The following is a 10,020-nucleotide window of genomic DNA, read 5'->3' as shown; positions in this document are numbered from 1 at the left end:
TTCCAGTGAGCGATCCCCGTGTGGAATCCCCGAGTGAGATCTCCGTGTGGAATCCCCGAGTGAGATCTCCGTGTGGGATCCCCGAGTGAGATCTCCGCGTGGGATCCCCGTGTGGAATTCCTGAGTGAGATCCCCGAGTGAGTGAGATCTCCGTGTGGGATTCCCAAGTGAGATCTCCGTGTGGGATCCCACTGTATCCTGTGTGTGCATGTTGCATCCGCTGCGGGCCGTCACCCTGCCGACCTCATCCGGATGCACCCTAGAGCGGCAATCGCCACGCTTCCTTCCAGCTCCAGCAGCCACGACCTCCCTTGCTGGGTGACGGCGGCCCAGCCCTGCAGGAGGAAGGCCCGGCGGCCTCTGTTCTTAGCAGTGTGGGTCTGGGCGAGTCATGTTGCCTCCCCAACTATTTTCTACTCCGCAGCATGGAGATGACAGTCTGTACTTTTGCAGGCTCATTGTGGGACCAGAAGTGACAACTGTCAAATGCTGGGCAGGGGCTGGAGAGTTAATATCAGCGGCATTAATGGTGCCAGACAGCTGTGATTGTCTAATCGGTGTTCCACACGTGGGTGTCTGTGTTGGCCCTCGGTTCATGGCTCCCGGAGGAGGAGAAGGTCTGCTGCTTCCCTGGGCAGGGCAGAGAAAGGCACCAGGACGTGGCCCTGCCTCTGCAGTGCGGCTCCCTCTGGGAGGGCATCGCGCTCTCGCCTCTCCTCTTCCATTCGCCTCCTGCCTCCATTTCCCCCCATTTGTCTCATGAGCTTTCTGCAGGTGAAGGATGATGAAAGGCATTTCTGCGGCCCCCAGCCTGGGCTGAGAAGCCCCTCTTAGGTGACAGCTTCATCTGTTGGAAGTGAAATGCATTTGCTGTGTGGCCCAGGGCAGGGACGCTGGTCCCCAGTCGGTGGACTGAGTTTTGGGATCAGACAGTCGCAGAGTTCCCTTCCAAGGGACATTCTGCAGCTGCTCCATGGAGGAAGCCCCGTGTGCCCTCCTGACATCCACGTGGCTTTTGTCTTAAAGCTTTTTTAGTGCCTTCCTCCGACCCCAGGCATAAACGTGCCCGGAAGAGCCGCTCACAAAGCTCGCTCTTGCATATCGCGGGGACGCTAGTGATTCTGATCAACGTTTCACCGCGGGGGAGGCAGGCGGGGCGGCGGGTGCAGTTGGGAGACCTGGGGCCGGCTGCTTCTCTGCGGGTCCCGCGGGAAGAGGAAATCCCAGTTTCTGGGAGAAGACACGGACCCAGGGTGGCTGTGTGGCCTCAGGCTGGTCCAAGGCCCTCTCTGAACTCGCTGTGAAGCTGCGGGACTGGACTCGGGCTGTCCGGCTGGGAAATTCTGTGCCAATGAGAAATGCTTGCTCTTTAGAGGATTTTCTGCAACGAATACATCTCATTCCCTCCTTCTTCCTGGCTGACAAATGAGGCCCGGGAAGCTCGGGGACGTAGGTACTTTCGGATGCTTTAGGAGGGAAGGCGGAGTGGAGCGTGTCTGTGGAAAAGCTTCTGATCGGCCGCCAGAGCCTTCTCCTACCTGGTCTTTGCAGGAAGCCTGGGTGGAGGCCTGGTTTGTCTCCGCGGCCCCTCCCGCAGCCCCAGCCCTGCGGAGCCATGGACGCTGCTCTGGCGCCGCCTGGTGGCGGATGCGGGTGCGGCGCCTCCCTGGATCCCGCGCGGAGGTGCCCCGCCAGGGTCCACGCCTCGTGGCTCTCTCTGTTTTGTATTTGCGGAAGCCAACCACGGAACACTTTCCTCCGTCCTCGGACGTGTGTTTCCTTATTGCCTCAGCAAGGCCTCTCCTCCTGCTTAATTTCCTGGGTGTTCGTATTTTAGGCTCTTGGCTTCCTCGCGATGAAACTCCAAATCGAGGGGGAAGAGCCGGGCCAGGCCCGAGCTGTGCCTTCCTTGCTGTTTTCAGCAAAATAAAATAGGGGTTATACAAGCGTAATGACTAGGCAGGGATTTTAACGATGTGGCATTTAAAGTGTTGGCAAAGCTAAGATTTCATTGGATATGACGAAAATTATATTAGTTCTTAATGATTTCATTAAAATTTAATATATTTATTAATATGTAACAGAATATGATAGACAATATATAGTATATAACAGTTATTATTGAATGTATTCATTGCAGGAAATCCTCTAAAAACCAACAATTTCCCAGCGTCTTCATTCCTAATAGCCCCAGTGTAGAAAAAGTCCAAGTGTCCATCAACAGTGGAATGGATGAATTAATAATGGCGCACCCTTCTAATATAATAGCAGACCTGGTGCGGTGGCTTGCGCCAGTCATCCCAGCACTTTGGAAGGTTGAGTCAGGCAGATCACCTGAGGTCAGGAGTTCGAGACCAGGTTGGCCATCATGGTGAAACCCTGTCTCTACTAAAAATACAAAAATTAGCCAGGCATGGTGCCGCATGCCTGTAATCCCAGTTACTTGAAGGTCTGAGGCAGGAGAATCACTTGAACCCAGGAGGTGGAGGTTGCAGTGAGCCAAGATCGTGACACTACACTCCAGCCTGGGCGACAGAGCAAGACCCCATCTCAAAAAAATTAATAAATAAAATAAAATAGCAGACATCAACAAAAAGCACAGCCTCAGACAGGCAACAACAGGAAGGAACCTCGCAGCTATTTTGTTGAGAGGAAGAAGCAAGATAACAATGATTCCTTTAAAAGATTCTAAAGCAAGCAATGCTAACCTATGGTGAGTGACGGTAGGACAGCAGTTGTCGGGGCCAGGGGTGGGTTGGGAGCCTGTGAAGGTGCTGAAATAGTTCTGATCTGGATCTAGCTAGTGGCTGAACACTTAGAGAGTTGTACATTTAAGACTGTACAAAAACAAAAGTAGCAAAGAAAATACAAGGAGCCGGGCCCAGTGACTCACCCCAGTAATCCCAGCACTTTGGGAGGCCAAGGCAAGTGGATCACAAGGTCAGGAGTTTGAGACCAGCCTGGCCAAAATGGTGAAACCCCATATCTACTAAAAATACAAAAATTAGCCAGGCATGCTGGCACAAGCCTGTAATCCCAGCTACTTGGGAGGCTGAGGCAGGAGAATTGCTGGAACCCAGAAGGTGGAGGTTGCAGTGAGCTGGGATTGCGTCACTGCACTCCAGCCTAGGTGACAGTGAGACTCCATCTCAAAAAAATAAATAAATAAATAAATAAATAAATAAAAGGAAAGAAAGAAAAGGAAATATGTCCACATGTTAATAAAAGGGGTTACTTCTGAGGGACTGTCTTTATGGGAATTTTGCTATGTTTTTATTTAAAACTGTGCTTTAAAGATTTAAAATCAGAAAAATCACCCTTAACGAAGATTACTTATCTCAAGACGTGTGGTAAGGAAGCACAAATCATATATGTGTGTGTGTGTGTGTGTGTGTGTGTGTGTGCTTTGCAAAGTGCAAAGCATTTTAAGAACTGTCAGGTTTTTTAAAAAAGTGGGAGGGTGGCAGGTGGGGTGGCTCCCATCTGTAATCCAGTGCTCCTCGGGAGGCCGAGGCAAGAGGGTTGCTTGAGCCCAGGAGTGCAAGAACAGCCAGTGGCTCTGCCTCCACCTGTCCCCAGCACTCAGTAGGTGCTCAATAAGTGCTTGCTGAATGTTGCCCTGGACAACATAGTGAGACCTGGTCTCTATAAATAAAGAATTGTCAGGCTCAAAGCGTGTTTTAGGGAGATGTGTGTGGGTGGGTGGGGGATGGAGACTTGGTAAATACAGATAAGAGCCCACTGGGCCCCAAAGGGCACCTTCTACTTTGCCCAGTGTGGTGTGATGCCCATCTGACAGCTTGGAGGGTTCTCCCTGATGGGGATAAAACAGGACACTCAGGGGCGACTCCACCCCAGCCCCACTTTCTTTTTCTGAGATCGAGTCTCACTCTGTCACGCAGGCTGGAGTGCAGTGGCACAATCTTGGCTCACTGCAACCTCTGCCTCCTGGGTTCAAGCAATTATTGTGCCTCAGCCTCCTGAGTAGCTGGGGACTACAGGCACCCACCACCATGCCCAGTTAATTTTTGTATTTTTAGTAGAGATGGGGTTTCACTGTGTTGCCCAGGCTGGTCTCGAGCTCCTGATCTCAAGTGATCCACATGCTTCAGCCTCCCAAAGTGCAGGGATTATAGGCATGAGCTACCACTCCTGTCCACCAGCCCCCTTCTCCTTTTCCTTTGCTGTGTGACCTTGAGGAAGTCACTTTCTGCCTTCCCCATCCATCAGATGTGCCTCTGGGAGCTCCTGAGGCTGCAGCCTCCCTTTCAGCTTCAACGCTGGTGATGACCCCCAGCGGGAGGATCAAGGTCTGCTTCCTCTCGACCTGTTCCATCCAGTCTAGGGTTCAGGCCAAAAGGGAGAGCCTGTGGGCAGGCCCTTGCCTGAGGGCCCCAGGAGCCCTGGCACAAGGTCACCTCAGTTGTCGTGGCACAAGAGATGAGCTGGCTTAGGACGAGTACTCTGCATCAGACAGAGCTGGGTGTAGGCCTCAGCTCACCACTGATAGCCACGTGGCCCAGGGAAGCTCCTTCTTCTGCCTGGGCATCAGTCCCCTCATCTGTAATGTGGTGATGACCGCCCCATCTTGCAGGGCAGTGTGATGAGGGAGCAAGCGTCCTCCAATTGGGATCCAGCACCTGTGGGCGCTTTGCAGCAGAGGAGACCCCTCCCTCCCTGGGCTGTCCGGGTTCCCCTCAGCCTGGCTCAGTTCCAGAAATCCCAGCTGATGGTGGCTCTTCTTCCATCTGCCCCCCCAGTACTCAGTAGGTGCTCAATAAGTGCTTGCAGATGTGCTCAGAGTAAAAGTCTGGGAAAACAAGCAGAGCTCCAGCTGCTCCTCTGTGGGGACCAAGAGGAGGGAGCCAGAGGAGCCCGGGCACAGAGCAGCCACACATCCTGAAAAACTCCCTGGGCTTCCCTCAGGCCCCTTCACCAGCCAGAGAAAGGGTCCAAATGGCAGCTCCCCAGGGTTCCTCAGGCAGAGGCCCCGGGTCTCAGCCCCTTTCTCAGGCTGGAGGAGGCGGGGGCTTGAGGCCTCTCCCAAGGGCTCATGTGTGTCTGAAACTTGCAGTGATGCCCAGGGCCTGGCCTTGTCCCGGGGCCCCAGAAAGAGTCCACTGCTGTCTGCCATACCCCTGTAGGTGCTGCTGTCCCAGTGGAGGATGGGGACAGGCCTCCCAGGTGCCTGGGTCTCTCAGTGCATCAGCTCCCTGAGTCCGCATGACCCTGGAAGGAGGCTTAGCACCCCCATTTTACAGCAACAGAAACAGAAGCACAGAGAGTTCGTGAAGCGACCAGCCTGCCACGCAGCTCAGGTTCCAGCCATGTAACTTCAGAGCCCATGCTTTCACCTACCTCTCTCTGCTGGAGAAACTCCTCTGATAGATGTCAGCGCCAATGGGCACAGACAGTGCCATCTGAAACACTGGTCTGGGCCCACTGGGAATGTGTGGGGATCCCACTGGGCCCCGCTCTAGGCCTGGAGATTGCCACCCTTGCTAGGGCTGCAGTATGGCTTTCACGGGTCCCTTCCTCCATGAAACCCTAACACCGATCTTTTACAGTGTCATCAGTGTGAAGACAAATATAACCCGGGCTACATTAGAGTCATCATTTTCTTCTGATTTTTAAAGAAATCTAAGACACTTTGAGGGTCCTCTAAAAGTAGCGTGGGCTCTTGGCGTGGGGTCCGTGGTGCCTAGTGGAAAAGTCGGCCTTGTGTCAGGCACCCAGCTTGGGGTGAAGCCACGTGGAGCCCTCCGTGTGCAGGTGCGGTGCTGGCAGGCTCTGCACATTCAGGTGTTTCACGCAGGTGCATCAGCCCCACCTTGTGGCTGAGCCAGCAGGCTCTGAACAGTGGAGGGCCTGCCTTGGTCGTGCATCTGGCCAGCATCTGGTGGCCTCCCATCCTGTGCTCTCTCCAGACCTGCAGCCCTATAATGCCAGCTGCTTGCACTTTGACCTGACAGAAGCCTGCTGGAGACGAGGTGTAGACAGGAGGAACAGGAAGCAAGCGCTCTGTCCTTGGGGGTCTGGGTGCCCAGAGCTGGGAAAGAGGCCTGGGGGTTGGAGTAGTCAGGCAGACTTCCTGGAGGAGGCAGGTTATGCTAGAGTGCAGCCAGCCACCAGAGGAGGGTAGCAGAATCAGTGAACACCTCCCCAGCTAATGATGGTAGGAAGACACCCCCACCCTGGGCTTGCTTTAACCTTTCTGGAAATTTGGAACCATATCGTGGAGAAAAGCTCTCAACTCTGAACTTGTCCACAAAGCAAGCGGGGCTGCTAAATCAGGTAGTGAGTTCCCCGTCTTGGGACATTCACTCATTAGGGGTCCTGTAGACCAGAGATTCCCAACCTCGGTTTCATGTTAGAATCACCTGGGAAGGTTTTCTAAACCCAGATGCTCAGGCCCCGCCCTAGACCAATTGGATCAAAATGTAGTGGGTGGTACCCAAGCCCCTCAAAGTTTTTTTTTTTTTCTTTTTCTTTTTTTCTGAGACAGGGTCTTGCTCCGTCACCGAGGCTAGAGCACAGAGGCACAATCATGGCTCACTGTAGGCTCCACCCCCTGGGCTCAAGTGATTTAGTCACCTCAGCCTCCCAAGTAGCTGGGACTACAGATACACATCACCACACTCCTCTAACTTTTGTATTTTTAGTAGAGACAAGGTTTTATCATATTGCCCAGGCTGGTCTTGAACTCCTGAGCTCAAGCGATCTACCCACTTCAGCCTCCCAAACTGCTGGGATTATAGGCATGAGCCACTGTGCCCAGCCCCTAGCACGTTTTTTTTGAGATGGAGTCTTGTTCTGTTACCAGGCTGAAGTGCAGTGGCACAGTCTCTGCTCATTGCAACCTCCAACTCCTGGGTTCCAGCGATTCTCCTGCCTCAGGCTCTCAAGTAGCTGGTATTACAGGCACCCACCACCACACCTGGCTCATTTTTGTATTTTTAGTAGAGATGGGTTTTTACCATGTTGGCCAGCCTGGTCTTGAACTGCCGACCTCAGGTGATCCTCCCGCCTCAGTTTATCAAAGTGCTGGGATTACAAGCATGAGTCACTGCACCCAGCAAATTTTCTGATATTTTAAAAAATAACTATTTTCTTTTAAATTCCTTGTGGGAGGCAAAAATATTACAGAAGCTTTTCCATGCTCAGGGCCTCTTAAAATTCATAATGTGAAGCTGCACACACAGGTGCTAGTGCAAGCATGCAATGACCACACAGGATGTACAGTCCATCAGTGTGAGCTCCCATGTGCACATATCTCTGCGTGCCCTTGCATGGGGTGTGCACATGTGTGTACATGAGGTACAGGCAGAGGCAAGGGCCTGTGTGTACCTGGACATGCATGAGAGTGCTGATGGAATTTGCGTGGGTGCACAAGCTTGTGGGTATGTACTTTTCTGCCTACACAGAAGAAATCTTTTGTCACTCACCATCTCTTAATTGCAAGTGTAAAAGGCAGGAACTAAATTACTTAGAATGAAATACACGATTCTAAAGCTAGGTATGTGTCCTTTAACTCTGCATGGCTTAGGCTTGGGTGCCTCTTCCTTTGTCTCCAGCCTTATTCCTTATTGGTCCAAACACTGGGAGCAATGAGCTCATATATAATTGTCAAGAAAGCAAACTGTGGAAAGCAGGAATCAGCCATCTCACCAGGCCAGAGAGCAGCTATCTGGGCTATTGGGAGATCTGAGACTTCCGGTCATCCAATAAAGAATGAGCATACCTCAGTGAGAGAGCGGGAGGAGGTGATTCCAGGTGACTTTCCAGCCAGGAGGGGCGCTGCTGTCTCAGTAGGAGAGCTGAGCTTTAAACTGGCTCCCTCTGCAGGGGGTCCTCCCTTCCCCTCTCCTCCGGGTGACAGTGTTCCTCTACCCTTGTTTTGGAGGCACTCAGATGTCTCCTTCAAACAACATCAAGTGCTCCAGTCTCAGTGCTCCCCCATTCCCAGTGTTTCCCTAAATTGTAGCATTTTTCGTGCTAACATCAGAATTTTCTCTTTGTTACTTGTTAATTTGTAACAATTAAACAAGTTAACAAGTAACTCTTGTTACTTTTTATTTATGACTTGTCTGTCTCTACAGACAGAGAACTCTTTGAAACCCAGAATCTTTCAGCTCCCTAACTCTTCAGCAGGGCAGTGTAGTCTCTATTCATGTTTGCAGAATGAAGGTGCATGCTTCCATGGGAGGCCTTTTGGGGGGGCTCCAAGCTCGTTGCCCCATTCCAGGGCACAAGCTGCAGGCAAGCAGATCCTTGCTCACCCTTTAGTAAACTTGTTAGAATTCTCAAACCTTGGGGAGACTTGGCCCTACCACTGCGGTCTTCATCAGGCCAAGGGAGCTATGACTAACCGGCCATCCTCGGAATTTCAGGGGACTTCTTTGTGGGCAGGCATGTGGGGCAGGTGTGCAGGCCACCAGAGCAATCCAGGCTGGCTTCCCCTGAGCCAGGCCTTGGTCCCCATCACCCTGCTTTCACCAGCCCTGTCAGCATCCAGGTCTCTCTGAGGCTCCGTGTGGCTTGGCTTGTATATTAGACAGAGTCTTAACAGAAACCAAGAAGCCAGATTTGGGCAGGTGCTAGGGAAACCCCAAGAGGGAGGTCAGCACCCAGGGGCTTGCAATAGTGAGGAGCGGTTACAACGTAACATCAAGGGGTGAAGGGACGGAGAAGTTACCAGAATACAGAGAGCTACATGCGAGGGGCTGCAGGAAGCCCCCGAGGGTCCCACAGAGAGGGTGAAGTCACCCAATCTAGTTATCTTCTCTTGACTTGACTTGCTGGGCTCCCCACCAGCCAAACTCAATGGGAAGCTCGGGACCAGCACATGCAGAGCAGAGCGAGCACGGGGCAGGAACAGCAGCTCTTGATGGGCTCTCAGGAAATACTGAGGTCAACGCTCAGCGTTGCCTCCCCTGGGGCTGGTCAAAGAAGAGACTGCAGGCATGGAGTCCCCGTGCAGGGACTCCGGAGGTGGCCGGTGGTGGCCTCCTGCATAGAAAACTGCCCAATGCCCGGGGCCCACTCATGTGCACATGGGACCTTCCTGGAGGGCGGGTGGGGTCACCTTAGCCTGAGTCACACCACAGAGTAAGGATGGGAGAGGTTGAGCAGGCCAAGTGCCCTCCATCCTCCCAGAGAGGAGAGCCACGTGGCCGGGTCTCTGGGACACCAGTGGGACAGCTGTGGCAGGCACACCTCTCCCAACATCAGAGCCCAGCCTGCTTCAATTCCCCAAGTGGCACTGGTGACAAGAGCCTGCAAGAGGGTTACTGTCAGATACGCACAGGTGGTCGCAGGGGTGCAGCGCGGCGATCCCCCTTCCTCCTGCACAGCAGTGATGGGGTCTCTTTGTGCCTCCTGCTGGCGACTCTGCCTCCTGAAGCCAGATTTGGGTGAGGGAAGAGGAGGAGTCCTTCTCCATGGCTCACCCCAGAAGGTCCCGACTGCTAGCTATGGAGAGGGCCTGGGGACCCCCAGCCTCATCCTGTGCACCCAGCCAAGAGAGATGTGTGTCACACCCTAGGTCACCTGGTTGGAAGCAGCACAGTAGGACCAGGTGCCCTTGCCCTGACCTGGCCGAACCAGCTCACACCCACAGGACTTCTTGCTTCCTGGCTCTCTCGGCGCCACCCTGGTCCCCAGCCAGAATGTGGGCAGAAGGCCGGAGAAGATGTCAACTCTGATTTCGAGGTGCCTGGATGCTGCGAGTTTCCAGTGTTTGTGATTAGGCATCATCTCAGAAGGACCCCATTAAAATAAAGTTTTCCCTAAGCCCAGGCTCAGGGAACTTTCTGAAAAGGGCCAGATGGTAGCTTTTTAGACTGCAGGCCAGATGGACAGAGTCTGTGACAGTGACTTAATTCTGCCACTGCAGTGCAAAAGTGGCCCCAGACAGCCTGCGAATGAATGGCATGGCTCTGTGCCAACAGAACTTTACCTACACAAACGTGTTGGGCTGGGTGTGGCTCCCAGACCCAGTTTGTCCACTCCTGGCCTAGG

The sequence above is a fragment of the Callithrix jacchus genome, chromosome 8 (assembly GCF_049354715.1).
Source record: "Callithrix jacchus isolate 240 chromosome 8, calJac240_pri, whole genome shotgun sequence".
Classification (NCBI taxonomy): domain Eukaryota; kingdom Metazoa; phylum Chordata; class Mammalia; order Primates; family Cebidae; genus Callithrix; species Callithrix jacchus.
This window is presented reverse-complemented; position numbering follows the sequence as displayed.